General features: G+C 45.8%; 1 protein-coding gene across 4 annotated transcripts in view; it reads left to right on the forward strand.

The window, feature by feature from the left end:
* Positions 1-24,706, forward strand: part of MAPKAPK3 (MAPK activated protein kinase 3) — a 514,657-nt gene that overhangs the window by 65,751 nt on the left and 424,200 nt on the right. The window contains exon 1 of one of the 4 annotated variants that reach the window (XM_069644067.1): positions 12,087-12,166. The exons of the other annotated variants lie outside the window; for them this stretch is intronic. The gene's annotated coding sequence lies outside the window, so the exon portion shown is untranslated. Of the gene's footprint in view, positions 1-12,086; positions 12,167-24,706 lie in introns of those variants that run through there. 4 annotated transcript variants of the gene reach the window in all.

The following is a 24,706-nucleotide window of genomic DNA, read 5'->3' on the forward strand; positions in this document are numbered from 1 at the left end:
GAAAGATCCAGTGGCGAAAGAGTGGTTGCAGAAATCGACCAAGGGTGGAAATGTGGTCCTTGAGAGTTCTGGAAAAGCAGGGAAGCACCTATTTGGACGTCACTTTCATAGATCGGACTTGTCCTAGAAACATCAATCTTGATGATTGTTTCGAACGGTCACGACAAATTAAGGTGCGAGTGCTGTTTTGATTCTTCTATAATTGGCACAAAATGCAAAGCCAGGACAGAAAATATTTTTACACTAATTCAAAGTAGGACAGTCTAGCTACGTAATAACAATTGTTTTGCTTGACTTTTGATGCCCATTAAATGATGTCTTAGTAAACATATATCCAGACTGGCACCACCAACGTAAGCCAGTCTTGCCACATCATACCACTTGTTTGCTTTACTCTCAACGCCCATTAAAACATGCTGTGCTGCAGTACGAATATATGGCCAGATTGGCACAACCATAGTAGGTCAGTCAAGCTACGTAATAACGCTTCTTTGCTTTACTCTTGCTTCCTAGCAACAGATGCCCTGCCACTGTAAGAATATATGGCCGAACTGGTGCTACAAAGTAGGTCAGTCTTTCTTGTCATGTTTGCTTTACCTTTGATTGCCAATAATAAATGCCATGCCCGCATAAACTACCCCCCCCCCTCACGGATAATCGTAGGTCTGCTTCCCAGCACACTTACATACATTAATTCATTAATTTCGTGCATTCACTTGCACACACATACAACAGACACTCATTAATTTGCGCACACTTGTAGCTACAAACACTTGCATGCGCACATGCATACATCAATAAATAGAATTATTTCCTTGCCTGTAGGCCCACACCGTTATTCCACACTACACTAACAAGAATTAGGAAGCATAGAGAGCTCCTGGTTCTTGAGGGCATATGCGTTGGAGCTAGTGCACATTCTCATGCCGCCGGGTGAGTCACAGGAGCACCACATAAGCACATTTAGGCCTTCAGTTCCTCAGCCTAAATACCCAGTGGGTAGTGCAAGACTGGGGAAGCAAAACACCCCGACCTTGCAGGACCCATTCTTGGGCATGCAAGCGGGTAAACTGTCAAAAAGAAACCATGTTTCCATTTGACAGTTAAAGCCAGCCCTGGGGACTTGGGAGAGCACAGTGATTTCACTGGGCTGGTTTTGGTGGCTCTTGTCCTTAAAGGGCAATGGTGGCAGGATGGCTCCCTCGCTGCCCATTATGGATGAGCCACCCCTGAGAGAGGAAGCAAAGTGCATTCCCCTTTTAATTCCTCTTGAATATCACAATAGATGTCAAGTTTTTAAGCAAGTCTTCCAACATTTTCCCTCAGACTTTCTCTATGCCAAAGTTTGCTGGCTTTAGAATTCATCTCATCTCCCGGGTCACACACTTCTGATTATCGTCCCTTATGTCTGTTAGTTTCTCTCACTTAAATCTGAACTGAAAACACAGAGACAAATGCAGATAACAACACAAATTGCTCGACAAACCCCTGAACAAAGTTGCCGGCTATCTTTTGTGATGACCCAGAGATAAGTCAGAGGGGCTCATTACGAGTTTGGCAGTAAATGTGCAGGAAATCCACTGATTTACCGTAAAAAAATATATACGATTGAGTGGTGGCATGGTGGGGTTAGTCTTAATTTTTTTAGTCAATAAGATTCCATGGGGAATTTGTCACAATTACCTTTTGTAAATCCAACATTATTTGGCGGTAGGGTGGATTATATACCTCCAGATTTTTGCTGGTGGTACATCCTTCGCTTTAATGCCAAAACCCATAGTACAGCATTGTAGTAATGTGGCAGTTAAATGGTGATAACTGAATCCCTGCCACGCTTTTCTGCACCGCCTTACATGTAATGGGGCCTTTGGCGTGAAGCGAAGGCACCTAATTGGCTTCTGTTCCTCAGGGCCCAAATGAAGCATTTACGCTAAGGATAAACTTTGCATAAATTGCACAAAATCTCTTGCTTGTGTACAGTTGGACAAGTTTGTTGAGCAAACATGGAGATGCAGAGCCTCGGGCGCAAGAAAGACACTCCTGTGAATAGGGTTTTTGATGACTGCAACAAGACAATGTTGCACTTTAAAGCAGGACTGTCTGTTTTACTGTCAAAAAATCAGGTTAACGCTCCCAAGAAAAATAAAGATAACCAGGTGTGGACTGGGAACAAAAAGTAGCCCTGGAAATGATTTTCTAGTTGGCTTCATATTACAAAGTGAGAGGAAGTCCAAGCCCTCTACTGAGTGTGGGGTATTCTGCAAGAAATGTTGGGAAACATTTTTATTTATTTATTTATTTGCATTTATAAAGCGCACAAAACTGCCCTGGGGCATCGTGGCGCTGTTACAGCAGACTTAGTCTTGAACACAAACATAGGAATATGTTTACAGATGTAAACATTGGTCCTAATAGTCAATTTTAAGGGACATTTGTCTCTTTTATAGAATTTGAAGAAGGCAATTAAGCATAACTAAAAGGTGACATAACATTTATTATGATTGAGAATAAATACACTAAAAGCTTTTATAAAAAAAATATTTCCCTTAAAGGCATGGGTCGAAATGTAAGATTCATTACGTAGGAGCTGGAGGTAGCTCTCAGGCATCTGGATTTTCCAGTAACCAGGAGTTACTCATTGCTACCTTGGAACCATTGACAGTTCAATTTCATGAGTGAGTTTGCAGGTCGATGTACTTTTAATGGAGGACGTAAATGTTAAAAGTAATGCAGAGATTGACAAATTACGTTTTAACTGTGTGCCCAGTACATATGACCCATCATGGGTGCTTGAAGTTTACTAACTCACATTTATTACAACTCCAAGACACGGGCCAAATGTCAGATGGATATATTCATGTAGCACCAGTTGGCTTGGGGATCCACAATTAGCTTCTGTTAGCTGTTAGTGTTAACCCCTGTACCCGCATCAGCCACGGGTGACTTTGCAGGGCTCTGCTCACTCTCGGGTAGGTCAGTTTCCTCTTTTCGCTTTCCTCTATTGGTTTCTCGGTTGCTCCGGTCTCTGCTTCTCTGCAACTCTCTACGTTCCCTGAATGGTGGCTGATGGAAGCTTTCCTTGCTTCCTATCATCCAGGTTTCGGCATATATTAGGGCCTGAGGCCCACCACAGCACCTCCATGGTCACGCCACCTCTTCGGACGTTTCCTCTGGTTCCGTCCGGACAGCGGTTCTCCCGCTGTCTGCTTGGTGTTCTGAAGTTGGGGGGGGGGAGACACTTCTCCTGCGTAACGCTCTCTCTCGCCTCAGTTCGGGCCTCCACTTCCCGGTTTCATAGCCATTTCTTCTTAAAGTGATATCTCCTTTATTTTCAGATAACATGTTGGTTTCCACATTACCTACAGCCAAACAGAAGGACACAGTGTTTTGGATGCAATGCAGTCCCATGTATGCAGATAGCGTCCTACAGGTTTTGTGCAGTGTGCTCACCGCCATAGCCTCAAATGGGTGACTTCTCCTTGGGGAGAAGGGACGAATACTCCTGATTCCTCACAGAGGCACCAGGCCTCCTTCAGAGGAAGAGACAGCAAACAGGCTGTGGGGGAACTTTGCTCACATCTTGCTGACTGATGCCCACCTGTTCCTAGCGGGGGAGAATTGAACCAGTCCTTAAGAAGGTGCCGAGCTATCTATGAGACAGCCAAAGAAATTCATATGTTAATGTTAAAGGACATTTGCACCGCGCACTATCACCACCGAAGTGGTCCCCTGGCGCTCTGGCGGCTCTGAAAAAGGGGAGTAGAGGGGGTGGGTTAGTGGGATATGATCTAAAAGGGAAATAATCCTGAGCGGAGCGATACTATAAAGGGTATTAGATTAAACCGTGGCCCCTCTGATTTGTCACTACAGAAAAGTGTATGTGCTTCTGCAAAAATATATATTTTATTGACTAGGTAGGTGTGTGTATACAGTGAGATCCCCTGACTCTCTCTGTGTAATGACGTCTAGCACAGAAGAATCATTAGGGGAGTTAAATGGACATCTCACTGTGTGTATAACTAGAAAAAGAATATAATTGAAGTAATTCCTGGGTACCATCAAGCAGAATAATGTTATTAATGCCGAGTTGCTCAAGATAAAAGGGAGAGGGTGGTTATTTGCTACCAATTTTCACATTTTTAAGTTGCCCTTTGAAAGTGAGAAAGATACTCCTTTTACACTGTACCTAAATAGAAACAGCACTGAAAGGAATCTAGCCTAGGTACATGTTGAACATGCATTTTCTTTTCTAATATCCATCTACATAGATGAAGGTCTAGTAGTTGGTTGATTGTTGGTTGAAATTGAGTGGTAGAATGCTGTCAATTCTGACGTGTCCGGCTGTAAGGAATCCATACTGTTAAAATGGGGGTCCCAGATTCATAAAAAAGAACTTTATTAAATAAAGGAAAATTGTGCGTGCCTGGTTTGGGTGGAAAGTTCCCTAGAATTGGATGTCATCTGATTTTAAAAAATCATACAAAACCCAGAATGCATCTGTCACCAGCAGTCCAGCTCTGGATGTGCCACGGCTTCAAGCTGGGTTACTCTTCTTCCTACAGGGACACAGCTACTCTACCCACCAGGGATTCTTAGCCAAGGCCCCGTGAGTCTTGTACTTAGCGCATCAGCGACCTCTGCTACTACACAATTAGGGGGCCCTTCCTGAGTGTGTAAAGGATTTCTTCCTCTAAGGAGCGGATGGCCATCTTTCTCTTTTTGCTGTCCCCCACCTGACCCACCTTCCCCCCTTCAAGAGCCAGGGTTCCTCTGTCTCGATCGCCTGTGTGAGAAATGGAGAATTCTTACTCCACTGATGGGACTTCCATCACATGTACGTGTTTAAATTGTACCTTTTTATTTGCTGTCCTGTTAAAGCTTGGTTGCCATCTTAATGGGTAACATGGAAAGAAAACGCAAAAGTACATCCCCCCTCTAGCAGCCCATCTCTGTCACTCCAGGAACATTCTGGCACGCAGGCATCATCCACTCACTGCTTATTCCACAGCAATTCATGACATCACCAGCTTCCTTTGTCACAGGCCACAGATGCAGATCAACCCTTATAAAGGTCGCCAGTTCTATAACGGAGAGCACCTTTAATAGCCTTTGCTTCACCCTTGCCCAGCTTATTTACCTTGCAACTTCTGTCGAGCGTCCTCTTTCAACCCCGAAAAGTATGCAATGTGTGGGGTGCATCTGTGTCACCCTTCCAAGGTTTCTTCAGCATGGATGCCCTTATAGCACCCATTCCATGCTATTTCTTGCTTTTCCCATGATTAAACCTTGATATCAGTGGTGTAGGACTGCAAAGGCATTAGTGGATCATCCAACGTTCGAAAGAATTGAGACTTCTGACATTCGAGAGTGGGTCACCTTGAAGAGCAGTTGAATTGTCCGACACTGGTTTGTTTGTTATCTCCATATAATTTGGTGTTGGAAATCTGGTGATTTGGGTGCCGTACCTCTCTCCGCTATATTGACTTTCCTTATTTTGGCACTATCTTATGGAACTGTAGTGAGTTGAGACAGAAATTTGGTGGGAAAATGTCTACAATCATAGCACACTGGGATTCTGTGTAAATGGAGACGAACATTGACTTTTCCCAATTCCTGCCTCTGCTCTATACAGAAAAGAAGCCTAGAAAAAAATATAGTGCACGTCAGAACTTTGCAAGTATAAATAAGGGGAAATCCGCTCAAGTTACACTAAAGTAACTTATTAAAACTAGCGGCTCGAGATCCACCAGTTGCTTAGGTCTAGTAAGATACTTTTTCTTTGAAATGATACGACTCTGTGTCTGGCGCTTGGGACATGCTGCAGTGGCCTTTCTATGGAGCAAGGTATCCTTTACAAGACTTATGCATCATTCACAAGACCCTATCCACAAACTGAAGACTGGTAGGGGCCCATGCTCAACGTCTCACGGTCTCCTTGCCTTGGTAACCAAAAGAATCATCTTGGTTGAAGAACCTGGCCAGGCCCCGCCCCCTTCACTAGAGTTGCAGGGATCCTCGTGATGATCGATGCAAAGGTGTGCATGGCAGGGTGTCAGCGCTGCAACGAAGCTGACACTTACTGACGAATATGCCGCCTGTTAGGTCACGGCCCTTTTAGCAAATTTATTTTTTTATTTTTTATTTTTATTGTGGTATGGTTTCAATTAAACCAAAACCATTCACAAAGGAAAGAAAAAAAAAGAAGAGTAGACCAGCACAAAGAAATTCATAGGGTCACATGCTTAACACTGCACTAGTCAATGTAGTTACTGTAACTCTTAAGTAAGATTATTTAAGCATCAAAACTCCAGTATCTCTGAATCTTCCACCAAACAGAGGGAAGTAAATAATAATTGGTTCGCCTGTTCTACTGAAGTACAAGTCCCATCCTTCGTTTACAGAGTATCCACTTGGCATGTTCATCGCCAGCTTAGTCAAAGCTCTTAGTGAGTCCTGGGCCTCGCACTCAAAAAGGTGTTTTACTGTTTGTATGGTTGCCTCCCCACAGAGCCGACATTCCCTGCTATGCCTTGGAACACCTTCCCAAGCAGCCACGATTTCCCTGGTTTTCACAATGTTGAATTTTATTTTAACATAGTCCCAAACCAGGGAGTTGCCAATGAATTACTGTCCATATGGTGGCGGTAGAGGCCGATGCTAGACATACTGGAGAAATTCCATGGCCTGATTTTTGTTGGCAAGGTTAGCCAAGGAGAGCTCATGGGCACTCTCCCATAATGACGCCTTAAGATGAGACTTAAAGGTGGTCAGCGTCATCGTGGAGGCGGAAGTGTCTTGCTGTGCCTGCTGATTCAAGAGGGTGTTCATGCTTGCAAGATGGCTCTGTGGCATGGTCGTAGAATGTGTTGTTATTACTGTGTAGAGTAAGTGCATGATGGTCTGGGGGACGCGTTAACTAATTTCCAGGCGGTGGTCCTACTGCTAAACTGGATTTTTTCAGCTATAGGTAGAATATTGAACTCCAAGTAGATCATGTAAGCCTAAGCTCGTTGTGGAAGTCTGAGGAGTCTTTTGAGCAAGGTGCGCTCCAATTTGCACACCATTCCCAGATTTCGAGTAGCCCAAGTTTCAGCTCTGTAGAGGATGATGGAAGACACTTTTGTCTGGTAGATTTTAAGCCATGTGTCAATCGAGTATCCTTCTCCTCCGTTGGCAAGCGAATTTATAAGGCCAATTAAATTAGCTGTTCTGTTATGAAGTTGGTCAAGATGAATTGTACCTTGCAATTTATTATCAAGGAAGAGGCCCAGATATTTATATGCTTTCACTTCTTCAATGTCTTGACCGCGCATCTCCCACTTGATCTTCACGGTTGTTCTTGGGGGGCAGAAGACCATAATCTTGGTCTTCGTGTTGACTTTCAACGAGTTCAGATCAATTTAGTGCTTGGTGGCCTGCAAGCCTTGCGGGGGTTAGATCAAAAATGGCGGTATCGTCTGCGTAGCCTAGCCATTTAATCGCTACAGGACCTAATTTTGGAGGAATCGATGCAGTGTTATGCAAGGCCTTATCCATGTCGGCAAGATGGAGATTAACACGTGTGAGAGCTAAATTGCAGCCCTGTTTTAGAACTCTAGATGTAGGGAACCATGCAGTAGTGTTGCCGTGTTGGTCCTTCCTGATCATGACTCGTGTGTTGTCATGAAGGGAAATTATAATAGTAAGCAGCCTGATGGAATGCCCCATCCTGCAAACTTAAGCTAAAGGCGCTCGCGGTCAACAGTGTTGAAAGCGGCACTTAGATCTATAAAAGCCGCATAGACCAGTGTTTGTCTTGTAGTCCAGGCCTGCTGGATAATTCTGCTAAGGGCCAAAGTGTTGATAGTAGTGTTATGACCCTTCCAGAATCCATTTTGGTTAAAGGCAATGTTGCTACAAGCCTCTGCCCATGTTTCCAGTTCCAACAAGAGGATTCTAGCAAAGATTTTTGCAGGTGCATCCAGCATGGCCAAGATCCGATAGCTCCGGGATCCGCTGGGCATCCTTTTTTTATAGACGGGGACTACAATACTGTCACTCGAGCAAGGCAGAGTCTCCTGTGAGGTTCTGATGGAAGTAATCAAGACCTGTAATGCCCCTGTCCATGGATCAGCTGCAGCTTTTACAAGGGAACTACATATGCCATCTAGGCCTGGTGCCCTTGAAGCCTTGGTGGCTTTAATCGGGCTGGCAAGGTCTCCAGGTGTGAGGCGATGGATCCAATTGGAGTGTTGGTCAGGAGTGATCGAGACAGGGATGTGGGCAAAAGGGGTGAGGCCTAACAGGCAGCATTCAGGTCAGGGTAGTGTTTCCTGTGAATTGTGGCGTGACCCCCTGCCAGGCCACGCCCCTTTTCGACCATGCCCTGTAAGAGCCCGGCTCGAGTTTGCCTATCACTTAAAGCACTGTGAGTAGCATAAGGTGTGTGTTGGGTGCTAGTGTAGAGGGTGCAGCGCCGGCTCAAGGTGCGCTCCGAGGGTGCAGCTGCAAATACAGGGTGCCTTGTCTCCAGCTCAGTGTCATGTAAACAGCCCCTATTAAAGAATCACAGATTGATTCTTTAATAGGCGCTGTTTACAAGACACTGAGCTGGAGGCAAGGCGCCCTTAAACACACTTTACAAGAACAACAGGGAGCTCAATTCTGTTGTTAGGGTGATACTGGAACATGTATTAGCCCAACAACAAAATGGAGACCCCTGCTGTTATGCATTTGTGGTGGGTAGGATGGGAAGCGCACACATCTTGCATAGGGCGCACGCAGACCTTGGGCCTGCACTGAGAAGATAGGTATGATTTTTTTTATTTTTTTTTATTTTTTGCATTTGTAAAGCGCACCAAGCGAAATAAACCGTATATCGGCGCAGATGACACAACTAAAGGTAGAAGCAAAGTTCAAGAAGAATCCCAGATGAAATAGGGACAACTACCTAAAAAGGAAAGTCTTCAGTGCCTGGCGAAATTGAAGAAGTGAGCTCATGGTTCTTGGAGAAAGCGGCAACGAATTCCACAACCTGGGACCATAGACGGAAAATCTTCTGTCACCTCTGGTTCTTAAAGCCGAGTGAGGAATGGTTAAAAGGTGTCTATCACAAGATCGCAATTGTCTCGTCGGTTGATATGGCTGTATTAGCTCTTGTAAATACAAGGGAGCCATGCCATTAACACATTTATAGACAATACATGCTGTCTTAAATTTGATGCGATCATCGACTGATAGCCAGTGCAACTTTCGGCGAAAAGGTGAAACATGATCAGTTTTCTTCAGTCTAAATATCAATCTGATGGCCGCATTTTGCGCCCTCTGAAGTCGCTGAAGCTGTTTGATAGGAATACCCAACAATTGACTGTTGCAATAGTCTAAGTGGGCACTAGTAAGAGCTCCTACCACAGATGCATGATCTTTAGTTGGTATGTAGGGAAGTGCTTGACGTAGCATTCGGAGGACGAAGTGTACTGCTTTGGTCTTAGCTCCCACCTGGGTTTCACAGCCCAGGTCTTCTTGCCACATACAGCCCAAATTTTTTACTTTAGATACAAATTTTAAACTCTTGCCCAGAAGTGATGGAATAGGCAGCTTCTTGGCTGCTAACAACTGATTTTTTTGGTCCAAATAAAATCAATTCAGTTTTAGCAGCATTAAGTTGCAAGTAATTCTTGGACATCCAGCTGCCTATTTCCTCCAGGCAGAGCCCCAATTTGTTAAAAGCTTCCTGAAAATTGCCAATTCGTATGAAGGTCTGGGTGTCATCAGCATATGAGTGAAAATTCAACCCATAGCGTCTCAGAATCTCAAGTAGTGGCCGAATATACAGATTAAACAACAGTGGCGACAGGGAGGATCCCTGCGGGACCCCACAGCTCAAGCAAATAAGGTCCGATAGGAACTCCCCCACTCTCACCCGCTGCTGACGGTTGGTCAGAAAAGACCTAAACCACCTCAGTGCTAAATCAGATACTCTTCCAACCTCCTGCAGGCGGTACAGAAGAATTTGATGATTCACTGTATCAAAGGCCGCGGACAGATCCAACATGACCAGGAGGGTAAGCTCCCCTTGGTCCGCAGCCTTTAACAGTTCGTCCTGTACTACCAACAAGGCAGTCTCAGTTCCATATTTTGGATGAAAACCAGACTGAAATTTGTCCAACAATAATTCATGTTCGACAAATTTCTGAAGCTGGTTGGTAACAACCTTTTCAAGTACCTTAGCTGGCCATGGTAAGCCTGCAATAGGACGATAGTTTTGCAGCACCTCAACATCCAATGAAGGTTTCTTCAGTAAAGGTGAGACAATTGATAATTTCAGGCTCTCTGGAACAATCCCTTCCTGTAATGACTTATTAACAAAGGTGGTAATGAATGGCGTAAGATCATATGCCAGCTTCTTTGCTACATAAACTGGCAAAGGAGAGAGAGAATCAATTGTAGGTTTAAGGGCACTCATAAGTGGGAAAATGTCTTCTTCGGTGACTGGGTGAAAATCAAAAACAGATGGTGAAATCAGATTTGGTAAAATGTTTACTTCAGTCACTTGTAGTGCTGATGAATTTGCAGGAGCTGTTTGTTCGATTTCTAACCTTATTCGCTCGATCTTATCTATAAAGAAAGAGTTAAAGAGATTAGCTCGTGCTGCAGAGGAATCAGACCCTCCTTTTTTGCAAATAGGATTACAAAAATTAGATATAATGGAGAATAGTTCTCTCGATTGGTTATTAGCAGATTGTAGTTTTTTTCCCAGGAAGTCTTTCTTGGCCAAAAAGATGGCCAGCTTATATTCTGACAAAGCATTTTTTGCCAGAATTTTGTTCTCCGGAATTGGCCTCTTGAGCCAGATCTGGTTGGACCTGCCAGTTACTTTGCGTAAATGTTGTAAATCAGCAGAAAACCAAGGTTGAGAGATCTTCTTAGACTTTGGTTTTAGGGGAGCTATTTCATTACATATAATACTTAAGGCTGAAAGGCCTGTTGAAAAAAAGTCCTCGCAAGATGCTGTGGGGTCCTTAGACACCAGAAGCCTAGAGAGTTCAGTGCCAATAATTTTGTCTAAATCTCTGGCTTTTCGCGATTGGAGGGCCTGTCTATTCTTGCTACTAGTTTTGACCTGAGTATGTGTACTCAACGTAAAAAATTTGATGAAATGGTCTGACCAGTAAATTGGCACAATCTCCTTCAGAGTGGTACAGCCGCTTCGAGATATAACTACATCTAAGCAATGACCCTTTATATGTGAGGGTTGAACTCCCAACGTGTGGAGGTCATGGATGTTTGACAGCTCCCAGAGTTCCATAGAGTCTGGTTTCGTTCTGTCATCAAGCCATATATTCCAATCACCTACAAGGATCAGTTCCTTATATTTCGTCCCCTTAGTACTAAGAAAAACATCCAAGTTCGCTAAAAATTGTTGGCAAGGGCCAGGGGGTCTGTAAGCCAGTATTATATGAATACTGGATTTTGGGGAAATCTGAAAGGTCAAATGTCCAACTTGCGAGCCATCACCCCAATCCAGCAAATGTAAATGTGAAATGGCAAGCGTGGCTTTATGGATAATCACAATGCCTCCTCCCTTTTTCAAAGTCCTGTTGACATGTTTAATCAAATAACCATCTGGAACCAACTCATGAAATATACCAGGGGAGGAGTCAGTGAACCATGTTTCAGTAACTAAAAGTATGTCTAAATCATAAGAAAGGATAACTTCGGCAATTTCTGTGGCATGTGCCCCAGCTGATCTAGCATTTAGTAATGCTGCTTGATAGCTTTCTATCCTTGCAGCATTCATTTTGCAAGTTCGCATGGGGGGGTTGTAGATTTGTGCAGTCCTCATTTTGTTTAATGCTCTTAGAGTGATAGAGCCATAAGAGTTATCAAGGTATTTCAACTCTGCACTATTATAAACAAAACAACTCATTGTATATAATCTAGGTAGGTATGCTCCTAAAAAGAGCTAAAGTTAAAAGCCAGGATAGCCTCTCTAGAGGTAGCTTACCAGGCGTAAACTGCAGCCAGCAGCATTTCCCACCGAACGCTGAAACAGGCAGAAACAGGCTAAAACAGGCTTCGCGTCAGCGCTTCACACTGACGCGATCCAGTTATAGCCTGTGTCGCGTCCAGATGACACCACGGGTACGCGACATGAAAGGCTGCTGGGAATTGCAATCCCCACAAGGTAAGCCTGTATTGGAAGGTGAGCTTGTGATCACGACAATCACTTGAAAGTGCAAGAGAAATGCGGTTAATGCGTTAATGAATTCACGGAGCTAAAAGGCTCACTAGACTTGCTACTCGCTTAGTTCCAGCAGTTTATAGAAACACACGTCAATAAATTCTACGTGATGCCTACAATGAAAAGGGTTAATTCGCTCCTAGTCTCTTTCCCTATATTAAAATTCACACAAACGATTTAACAGTTTAAAAGCACAAAAATAAGCTCAATATTCTTAAAAAAGCATGCGCTGAAGAATAGTTACAAATATCATTAAAGGTATGTAGGTGTTGGGTAGGGTTTGAGGTTGAGAGCTAGTTGGCGGTGAACACAATGAAAGCACTGCAACAGGTATGGAATATAGCAGGGCCAAGCAGTAATTGTTTGATTTTAGAAGCAATACCCGTCGTTGTAAACATGGCACGGCATAACGCGCAAATCTAACTTGGCACCCACCATTAAACACAAATATAAGCTCCTGCTATAAACAATCTTCTCTCTTTGACGATCATCCAATCGAAAGGAAGTGTCCTGGGCGGTGCTAGGTTCATGAATGTGTATTGTTGCCAGCGATGGCTGCTTGACGCCCAGCCATCCGTTTGCATTGATTCAGTTGCAAGTGGCTCCCGCTCGTATACGTTGCCAAGATCTGTTAAATACTAACGCCCGGGTGCTTAAATATATGGCTTGGGCACGTTGAGTGGCGACGCCTCTTGAAAGGATGATGGCGCCCCTCCCATGCAGGTGCGCCTTTTCCAACTGCATGCTGAACCTCCCACGTGCACACCGTCCTCTGTGGGTGAAACGGCCCTGGGATGTGCTGGGAATATTTGGGCCTGTGCCCAGTAAGACGGGACGTTGGTGCAGGCGCTTGCACCCTTTGTACAGGGCAGTTTCTAGCCAACTTGGTGCCCAGAGTGAAACTATAGAATGTGCCCTCCCCCCGCCCAGCGCACATCACTCCCAAACTACACCTCTGTGTAGTGCGACAAAACCCATCAATATCAATACATAATTGCGATGAAGCTGGTTTAATTGAATTGTAATTCAGGTACTTTACAGAATAAATGTACTGTGAAAACACAGCTGTTGCTGCCCAAGTAAATGGTTTTTCTGTAATCTGCTCTTGGGGAAGGCCTTCTTGAATGCAGTTTCAAACCGTTCGTACTGGCACACTGCGCTGTGACCAGCCTGCCGGGGTCTGAGGGCCCACTGGCCCTGTGTTGCAGGTGTTCTGTTCGTACCACCTCACTTGTATTTCGCAAGGGGCAATAATAGACTAACCACATGAACTATTTTCTGATAGGTTGTCATTCCAAGCTGGACAGTCTGTTACACTTTCATTGCACTCTTTAAAAATACCTCTGAGAGTGGGAAAGGGGACAAATGGCACCTATGAGGGTGCCTGTATGATTTGCATTAAATCGGAGCATTTCAGGAATAGAACTGTGACCATCGATCTCTATATTATCTGTGATAAAGTATTGCATGTGTGAATTTCAAAATTCATAAAGGATGCATGGCTTGGTGCTCATGTCACGGTTCACAACACTCAACCTAACATTAAAATGTGTGTAACCATGAACCATGCATACTTATTCAAACAGCTTAAGTTTTTGGATGCAAGTTTAAAATTGCCTGAACATCAGCCCCTCAAATGGGGTACAAGGGCTCTTTTATTTCTTGTTTCTGGAGAATTTTAGATGAAGGGGTGGTTCTCAGTGTAAGCATACCCAACCCCCAATAGAGAAATCTTTTTAGGGAATTAGATCTATAGATGGGAAAGGATACCCTACAAGAGACACCCAATAAACAATGCACAGAAAGGCTACACAGAAAGGATTGTACCTCTTACAAACTTTAGCCTGCCCAGTAATAAACGGATTCTAATGCATGATTCTAATGCCTGGTAAAGGGTCTACAGTTCCTCAGCCACTACCTGCTCACTATTACGCAAGCCGCGTGGGTTATTTCTGCAATAAAAGCAGGCCTACCCTTTATCTAACAGAGCTGGCATTTGCATCTCTTATTAGTGCAGGCCTGCAGCTAGTGAAAATCCTGGTGTAGCAGTGTAGAAAGGGAGTTTGGCCGGTTTTAAAATTTGAGGCAACGTCTTTAATTTCTTTGTGTTTAAGTGTGGGCACAGTATGGCATACCCATCAGAGCCATATACACAAAACGTTCCAGGCATATGTGCTGTTACATAGGGGAATGCCACAAATATGCCATTAACCAACATGGTGGTGACTTGTGCAGCGCACTAATCCTTGCTGCACACATCACTGCATTGATTTGCCATGGACTACTGTCTGCATGGTGACACACAATGAACCCTGTTTTCCTAATGAAGGTGCCAAGTCACATTGATGTGCCATCTCGGTTGTGCGCTAGGCAGTGGTGTGCTTGTTTGTTGAAAAAAAATTAAGACACTCGATGCATAGGTTTGGTCAGCTAACATACTTGTTCTGGCCTTCTGAATAAAAATGCCCAATGTTCAGTTCTTAGCACTGAAATGTTAAGCACATGCTGTGTAAAAACAATGGCTTGTTATGAGCCATCACTTACAAATTGTCACACTTGAAAGGCTGTCAACACAAAGAATGAGGGGCACAGGGTGTGTGACTTCAGAGCATGTCACACGCTGCGTTTCGGAATAAGCATTGCTTTGTTTGCATATTCCGTCGCCCGTTCTGCCCGGACAAGAAACTGGCCTGCCTCTGTATGCGCGTTCTTGAAATTACATTGTTTTCTGTTGCAGACACTTTTTAAATTGTGGTTATGCCCCGCAAAAAGTAAGCAGTAATACTTGATGGTTTATCTTTGTAGTTCCTGATTATTGAGCACCCTAGTTCTGAGTTAGCTAGAAAAGTTGCTTGGAAAGCGGATATTCTCCACTACAGTTTACACCACAATTCTGAAGTCATTGGAAGGATAGGAGGGGGCGGGATCTTTTCGTGGTTTCCAGCTGCAAAAGCTGTTGAAATCTAATGTTGTGGGGGCAGCATGTTCAGCAATATCACTGCCAGCACAGGGCATAACATCTTCTTGGGCGCCAGTCAAAAATTGTCCCGTTCTCGCAAATGACAATTCGCTCCTTTTGGTCCAGACTGTTTTAGTATTAGTCTTTGTTCTGTAACACTGGTCAAAACTACTAACTGAACAGTGAAGTAACCCAAAGTAGCACACATGGGTCCAAAGAACTGGCTGACCCACACTAATGTTAGGCCTGCACTCCGGGCATGGCTCTATTGCCCAGTAGGCCAATACATGCCGGTTCACTACCTTTCTAAATTGAGAAAGTGGCATTGAACTAGCAGTTAATTGAAAGTGTTGCTGCCATCCGAGAACATTCTAACTTGAACTAAAGTGCAGTCTAGGTGCTATATTCTAACCTCTTTTTTTTAATTCAAAAGTATGGCTCTGCAAGGAGAATGTCATTGCAGGGTCTGCCCAACATTAATTATGGTCTGTAGGGCTATTGTCGGGCCATGAATCGGGGACATGAAAGAAGAGTAGGGGCTTTAATGTCAGTAACCAGGATTCTTATTTTTCCAGAATATGGTGCTTTTTATGAAAAGTGCTGTTCCCAACACTTTTTTCTAATTGTACACAGACATCTGAATTGGGATATGACTCTATGTATTAAACCTTTTTAAATTAAGTTTATGATTTTGGACGCCTTTCGTCATGTCATCAATCAGTGGCGCCTGGAAACACTTTTTGCTTTATAGGCGCCATGCAAGTGCTCAATAAATAAAATGTGCTGGTTATTAGAGTACGTCCTCTTTGGGGTCCTTATTGGATGATGTGATCACAAACGCAGATGGTAGTCTGTATTTGTTTATGATTATAGTATGCTTGAAAGTATAATTCTTGCATATATAATGAACATTTAATGTAACAGCTTTGTGATTTCTCTAGACTCCTGGCGTCCATGGTAACGTTTTTACAACAGAAATTTCACTGCAAATGTTTTACTGGACTTTTAAAATTAATTTGTGCTGTACAAGGCAGAGGGAGGTTTCGGTGAGCCAATATGGGATGAGATAACGGTGAGGGCTGTATGGGTACCCCTACACATTTTGCTGTTAGAAAACCTGGCGAAACTGTGTTGTAAAAAAAAACATGGCTCCCCATCCGTGTAAGGCATTTGGGCTCTTATGCTTCTAACCCACCTTCCGGGGTGAGTTGGCGGTTTTGGCACAGCAGAGTAGCTACGTGTCCCTTCTTGTGGGTTGTACACATTTCTGTTCCAATGGGACAACCTTTTATCTAGTGTGCAGCTTGTTCCACTACCTTATGCAAAGAAAAGCCTACCGTGAGCACTACAATTCACAGTTTTAGAGCACTTTGCTAAAAATCTGTACTCTGTCCCCTAGCAGTTATTTTCTTCAGGTCTTTGTGTTGGTCTTATTTGAACATTGTATCACGTGTATCAGAGTACTATTTACTCTGGCCTGCTGGCAAGCCTTGCCACCAGGCCCGAGTGAGGAAATCTGTGAACCTTTTCCCAGTCCCCCTGAAGTGGAGGTCCATTAAGGAAACCTGTTTGATGCGTGGACTAACTTTGCCGACCAGTGGCAATCCTGAGTTTTTTTCAAAATTTATATTTCTCCAGCATGTGGTCTTGAATGTTGCCCGTCGTCAGGCTGGGAGTCCTCGGTAAAAAGAAAGCGGTTTTGCTTTAGACTGAAAACTGCTAGTCTCCTCTATAGCCAACCTGTATCCTGTGGGTCAAACTGCCCCCAGCCAATGATACTTGCCCTCTTAGGCTGCACCCCTTTTGGCCATCTTCAGAATTTTACTGCATGTTTTTAGTGATGGGAATCGTCGTGCTTCGCTCCTTGAAAATTAGTGGAATTTTGCTGTTTTTGGATATTTCTGATAACTGGCGAAGAAGAGCTGGAAGAAAACTATCATGCAGTGACTACTCGCAGTGAGGACCCGTTGCCAACGAAGATCGTCTTTTCATCGTTGGATCTTCTCTCCGTGACTTCAACAGTTCCAGGCTTTGGCCTAAATCGCACCTCTACGATGTCTGATGTGGCAAAGAAGAGTCTCTTCAGGGCCTGCTAGTCCTGTGGCCTGAAGAACATTTTAATCAAGGATCGGCACCTCCAGTGCCTTTTTATTGTCTTCACCTGGATCACAACGCGGACAGATGCAAGATCTGCCACTGCTTCTTATAAAAAACCAGGCAGGATCGCCACCGGAGGTTAGTGGCTTGGATCAACCAGGAGAAGGCCTCTGACGTGGCCCGCAGGCATAATAATCCCTCATATAGTAGTGGCAGGTCCCATGAGCATACTCCCTCTGAGAAGAAGAGGTCGAGGTCCTTTGAGGATGCTTCTTCTCAGGAGATAAACAAAAAAAAGGCAAAATACCATGCTCAGCCTGCTCCCTCAAAGGTCACTGCTGCTGCAAGATCAAGTTTGAGAAGGGGTCAGTCTCCGTCTCCTGCTACGTCGACGGTTAGCCTACCGGCTGGTGGGTTCCCTCTGCGAGGAAGTCCCTAACTCCTTCCAAACACAAGTCTTTCAAGGACAAGTCTACCAAGGACAAGACTGCTGGAGGCCCATCTGTGGCTCCTCCGTCTTCATCGCAGTCGACGACGCGAGCCCTGTCGACGGTATCGGGTAATAATATCCATATATATATATATATATATATATATATATATATATATATCACTGTATATAATGTCACCAGGAAAAGGTATTGACGACATTATATAGGTGACCATATGTATAGGGGCAGGAGCAGCGAGGGTTACGGGGGTGTCCCCCTGGTCTCCATGAAAAATATAAAAAAGGGTTTGGGGGTCCCAGGGGTGTCCCCCACATGTTACATGTAATAATGTCCCCGCAAAAAACGGCAATTTTTCGGCAATATTATTTTTGCATGCCGATATTTTTTCTGGATGTTATTACATGGAACCCTGTCGACGACAACTACGTATACTAAGACCGCCACCTTGACTACCTCCTCGTCTACGACCACTGCACCATCAACGACCTCTTCATCCAATAGCCGATGAAATCAGCTCTTACGTTGTCGATAGAAGTTCGGCAGCGTCCGCCGTTTCAACCATCACTATGACGGCCAGTTTGAGTGTCTTTTTACTTCCAATGTCTCTGGCAGCAGTGCTGACCACGACCTTGCCGTCGTTGCCCATTCTGTAGAACTCCATCGTCGTCTCCTTCCCAAAGTACTCGGGTAGAGTGAAGGAATTGCTGCCTCTGTCGGATTTCCTGCAGGAAAGGTGTCTCCTTCAGCACCTGTGAGAGCACTGAGGAAATCTCCTCACATCTATACCAGCTCTGAGGATGACATGCCTGAGGATTTCTACTCGGACCATGAAGGGGGCCAGGGACCAATGTCTTAGGAAGGATCTCTGTATCATAAACCATACCGGCTGTTTGTTCCTCCAAGGGGGTTCAGCCCAGATCCTGCCCAGACTGCACAGCTCACACCCCCACTGACAAGACATATATCATTGGGCATCCTAACCACCTTGCACACTTTGGTGTTGGAAATTCAGCAGCGGCTGCCTATTGCTCCTGTACATGGCCCGGTCTGCAGTCCTCCAAAGCCACCACTCAGGAGCCCTCTCAGGGCACCTAGGCGTAAGCCAATGCCGCCACGTAGGGCACCTGTTGCATCCGAATATGAGGCCTTGACCCCTGTGGAGGAGGAGCCAGTGCGCACAGACACTGATACCACGACTATTCAGACTGACGAGTATGAAGATTATGTCCCCGGTGACGGGGAACCTCTGGATGTTGACGAGCCGGCCAGGGTGTTGCCACCAGACGAAATTAGATCCTTCCATGCGATCATCTCAAAGGCGTCAAAACTCTTCAATCTGGTGCTAGAGAAGTTTCCTTTTTCAATGACGTGAGTCCTCCAGGAAGGCCATGGTGTCTGTCCCATTGTTGGATGACGTTTGGGAGGACGTATTGGCCATTATGTGAACTCCAGTACCACACCATTGAAATGGGAATGGCAGGAGAAGAAATACTGTGTCCTGGATGCAGCTCCCAGGTGTCTCAGGTCACAGTCTTCTCGGAACTATCCTCCAACCCCTTGTCTGTGTCCATGGTGCCTCCGGACCAGGAGGGCAAGAAGCTGGATGCGGTAGGCAAGCGCATCATCTATACAGCAGCTTCTATCCTAAAGCCCCCAAAGCCCTCGCCATCCTGTCTCGTTACGACAGGGAGCTTTGGTACAAGCTCAGGCTTATCCTTGATTTCCTTCCTGATGACCAGAAGGCAGAGGCCCTGGCCTTATTCCAGGAAGGAGAGGTGGCTTCGGATTGAAGAGGGACATATTAATGTGGGGCAGAGGCCCTGGCCTTATTCCAGGAAGGAGAGGTGGCTTCGGATTGAAGAGGGACATAACAATGTAGCTCCAGTCCCGCCCTCATCCAGACTATACAGAAATGAGGTGTACATCGTTCCTGGCCTCCTCCGCTACATCGCCACTGTACTGCAGATGTGAAAAATGCTACTCCCTCAACCATTTAGACCCTATCCTGATGTCGCCGTAAGGGAGATAAACTTGCAGACGATGGAGCTAGTGTACTGACTGTGACCACGCAGAAAGCCGATGACATCACGACTAAGGCAAAGATCAAGATGCGTTAGACATGAAGCATGCATCCCTGAGCGAAGCTACACAGACACTTCTCTTGGACACAAAGAACATGCTTTTGACCCACTTAGATAGAGGACATACACTCTTTGCTATGCAGTAACGCAAGACGCACAAGAATAAAACATGAAGCTTGCATAACGCTGAATACAGTTACCATGAAAATCAAAATGGATGATGCAGCCACATTGGAGTGAAAGACACAGAGAAGGCTTGAACGCAGGTCGAGGCCCGACTCGCTGATTTAGCAGGGAAATACAGACCAGATGGGTTGTGCAACCAGTGTACATGTTCCAGCCAAGGTTATCAAGGGAGAGAGTTTCACAGCGACATTAAAGGATACAGACAAAGGCAGACATTAGGAACAGACTTGTTACATTGGACACCTGCATACAAAAATGTTAGAAAATCCCTGTAAATATGGAACACGAAAATTAAGCCAGTGGTCTCTACACACCTGATCTGAGACTGGGGGAAAAGGCTTATTCATTCGAGCCAGGCAGAGGGCTTCATTCCCACCCAGTTCAGGACAGATGATACAAAATAATACTAGGATGAAAGCTAAATGTACTAAGTGCAAGGCCTAGATGAAAGGAGATGGTAACCATATTGGTCCAGACAACACCTTTTGGGGCTGCTCTCACCACTTGAATTGTTGCTCATGTGCTGGTAACTATCCAATGTGCCAAGGCTGAGAAGACACTCACTGACCACCTTTCGCACAAGTTCAGACTTTGTTGCACTGTCCATTTATGATGCACCAACCTGATGTGACTTTACTTGCAACATTTAGGAGGTGGTCATAGGTGGAGCCACCAGATTAAGCAAATCAAATCGGAGCACTAACCCCATACGTACACTATATGTTGTTTGCCCCACTAACCAACCCCAGCCTATCTTAGGTAATTAAAGTATAATGTGTCACTTAAGACATCACAGCCCGTTAAAAGATGTCAAATAGCCTATATCCAGTTGAGAGAGAATAGTGGAAATCCTGTGATATGCGTTTTCTGTCCCTGTTTACAAGATCTCTAAATAAACAGTTGGTTTTGTCACATTTTTGGACTTTTCTGTTTCTTGGGCCTGGGGATTTCCCCAATATCGGACCTCTTGCGATTTTTAATTTGGGACTGATCCTCGCCCCTCCACTTCAGGATCACACCATTACAGTTGCGCTTGACCTAGCGGACTATGGATTCTGCCAGATGGTGTGTGGTGTGGCCCTTCAGTGCCCAGGGGTAGCTGAAGGCCACAAACCTCCGAGCTGACATGCAGACCAAAGTGGTGGACCTGCCTTTTGAAGAAGGCAGTGGATGATACCCTCCTGGCTATCAAGACTGACACAGAGACTGCACGCTCACTGGGGACCATGCAGCAAAGGTGATTGTCCTTTTGCTCACAGAGAGGGAGAGCTTCCAGGTCATCCGAGGGGTACTCTACCCCCTACTGTGATCCCTCCTGCTCTTTCACCCAGGAAGCCTATAGAGGCTGCTCCAAGACCTACGGCGGTCAAAGCCAGCATTGTCGTCTGCATGCCAGGACTCGGAGGCCCGAACAGTCCTGGACCAGCCGTGGACCTGCACCTCCACTTTTGCACCCCAGTGGGAGGCCGGCTATCAAACTTTGCCGAGCAGTGGCGAAAGATCACCATGGACAAGTAGAGGATAGAGGTTCTTGAGCAGGAGCACGCTTTAGAATTCCAAGACCGGTCCCACCACATTCCACCTGTCGCACGTTGGGAACTTCACATGGCCCAACTGCTACAGAAGGTTCAGGCCATGTTGAGAAAATGGGGGATGAAGCTGTTTGCATGGTGATAAACATCTACCCATATCTGGATGACTGGCTAGTTTGGTTTAGCTCTCGTGTACTGGCGAGCCAGCACATGGAGACCATACACCACCTAACATCACTCGCATTCTCCATCTAGAAAGCGCACTATTCCCGGGCGCCCTGCTCAACACGATCTCGTGTCTTGCAACCTCCTCGGTCCAAAGAGTGAAGGCCATCCTAGGGTTGGTACAGCCGCGATCGTCCACGTCCATCACAACAGTCCGGTCCATCAAATCCCTGTTGGGCATGATGTTCTCCTGCATCCATCTAGTCCCCTTTTGCAGGCTCTGGATGCGGCCCCTCCAGGAGTTTCTAGATGCCAGGTGGCCTCAGGTCACTAGTATGTGGACAGACAAGATCGCTCTCAATCGTTCGACAGTGCCGTCATTAGTGCTTGGCTCATCCACATCTAACTCAAGGAACTCCCTTCCAGATACCTCTGTACCATGTGATGGTCACTACAGATGCCTCTCTGGTGATTTGGGAAGCTCATACAGGGCAATCTCACGGCAGAGACCTCTGGCTCCGGGAGGAGAAGGACCTGCATATCAGCGTCCTTGAGCTTTGGGTGGTCTTCTAGGCCCTCGAGTCATTCCAGCCTCAGCTACAGAAGATGGTGGTGCAAATCTTCACAGACAACACCACCACCATATTTTACAACTGGAAATAGGGTGGGACGCACTCCCCCCCCCCTCCCACCCCCTGCTCTCTCCTGGGAGACCCAGTCACTGTGGTGCTGGACCATACTACAAGACATGTTGCTCGTCCCCTTCCACCTGCCAGGTGTCGGGGAGCTTCATCAAACACAGGTGTCTCAATCTCTTCAGCAAGAGGGACTCTCCACAGATCAGCCTCTTCTCGACGTCTGCCAACTCCAAGTTTTAAAGATTTGCCAGCAGGTATCCTCAGCAGCGGAGTCTGGGGGATGCCTTCTCTTTACTGTGGGATGGGATCTTCCTGTACACCTTCCCTCCAATTCCTCTCCTGCTATGTGGGATCAGCACACTGAGACGTTGCCATTGCAGAATGATACTCATCGTGTGGGTGTCGCCGCAGCAGATCTGGTACCCGGGCCTTCTCCATCTGTCGGCGGCTCCAGACATCCAGCTGCTTCAACTTCCTGACCTTCTCTCCAGGCTGAGCCTCATTGCCTGGCTCCTGCAGCTCTAGAGTTTGGGCACTATTCGCTGCTCCCAGAGTGCAAGAAGTTCCTGGCCAAGACCAGAGCACCCTCTATATTGTCTTCCTACGGGCACAAATTGAAGCGCTTCACGGTGTGGTGCAGAGTGCAGAAGATTACACCGCTGCAGGTATCTGTTCCGCAGCTCATCCCGTACCTCGTTTCATTGGCTAAAGCAGGGCTGTCCCACGCCTCCATTAAGGTTCATCTGGCTGCCATATCCCGGTACAAACAGGCTCAAGGAAAGCTTTCCCTGTGGTCTCGGAAACTCGTCAAGGAGTTCCTGAAGGATCTCTTCTGGACTTTTCCGCCGGTGAAGGCTCCTGCCGTGGCTTGGGAACTGAACATGGTCTTGCGTCAGCTCATGGGTCCTCCATTTCAGCCTATGCATCGTTCCGCGTTGATGTTTCTATCATGAAAGACTGCTTTCCTGGTGGCAATCACCTCGGCCAGGCAGGTCGGGGCTATCCAGGCCATCTACTGACGCAGCCGTACTTGACCTTTTACGCTACAAAGGCAATGCTGTGGATTCGCCCCACCTTCATGTCAAAGGTTCCTTCGAACTTTCATCTCAACAAGGTTTTGGTCCTGCCTTTTATCTTTCTGAACCCTTCTACACCTGTTGAGAGTGCATTGCATTCGCTGGACGTTGTTCATGCCTTGAAATTCTATGTGGCGTGCACAAGCGATTTTAAGAAGACGTCTCGGCTGTTTGTCAATTTTGGTCCTGTGGGGCATGGGATGGCCATGTCTAAAGCTTTCATATCCAGGTGGCTCTCCGGCTGTATCATGCATAGTCATCTTCTGGCCAAAAGACCTCTTCCAGGCCGGGCGAGGGCCCGCTACACCAGAGCCATTGCTGCAATGATATGGTTTCTCTCTGGTGTTACCCTGCTTCACATCTGCAGGGCTGCAACGTGGAGGTCCACCCACATCTTCGTGAGATTCTACTTCGTCGACAGGGATTTCAGGGAGGAGTACAAGGTTGGCCAAGCGGTGCTACGCTACCTGTTTGTTTGAGGTGAGTCAGTTCTGAGGGTAAGTATATTGCGTCTGTTTGCCTTGCCACCTCCCGTGGGTGTGTATTGGTACTGCTGTATAATCGTATTCATGAGCATGTGAATCCTTGCCAGACTCCGTGCTGAAGAAGGTTAAGTTAATTACCTTTTTAACACTTGTTCTCTAGCATGGGTTCACATGCAAACCCTCACTCCTTCCCCTCTCTGGCTCTTCGTGGTTCATACTGACTCTTTACGTGCGCAACCAGATCTGAAGATGGCCACCAGAGGTGAAGTTTAGGAGGTCAAGTATTATTGGTTGGGGGCCCTATGACCCAAAGGATACCGATTGGCTATAGAGGAGAAAATGTCCTGAGGACGGGAAATTTTCATGAGCATGTGAATCCATTCAAGACCCATGCCGGATAACACAAGTTACATGTAGTAACTTATACCTTACAATTTCCATGGGTTAGAACAAAATACATAACATTCTTGAGTCCTTCGTTACCCCGGCCGGGGATCTCTGTTATAGTTGCACATTTGTAAGCAGAAGCATTGGCAATACACAGAGAAATGCACCTCATAAATATCCCACCAGATTAAACCCAGGGCCTACGTTTCCCGTTTAAAACTAAGCACTACTAGCCGGGCTCAGAGAGAGTGCCAGCAGTAGAGTTAAATGGGGAACTCAACTTGTAGACCTAGGGGATCAATCCTTATACACTAGAGCCCATGAAGGGCCCATCCTCGGGCACCTGCACTGCATTTGAAAGGGCAGTGTTCAGGAGTCATAACCCTAAATGAAACCAGTGTAACTCCAGGCATCTGGATGCTCAA

This window comes from Ambystoma mexicanum, chromosome 2p, assembly GCF_040938575.1.
Source record: "Ambystoma mexicanum isolate Mex_15411 chromosome 2p, UKY_AmexF1_1, whole genome shotgun sequence".
Taxonomy (NCBI): Eukaryota; Metazoa; Chordata; class Amphibia; order Caudata; family Ambystomatidae; genus Ambystoma; species Ambystoma mexicanum.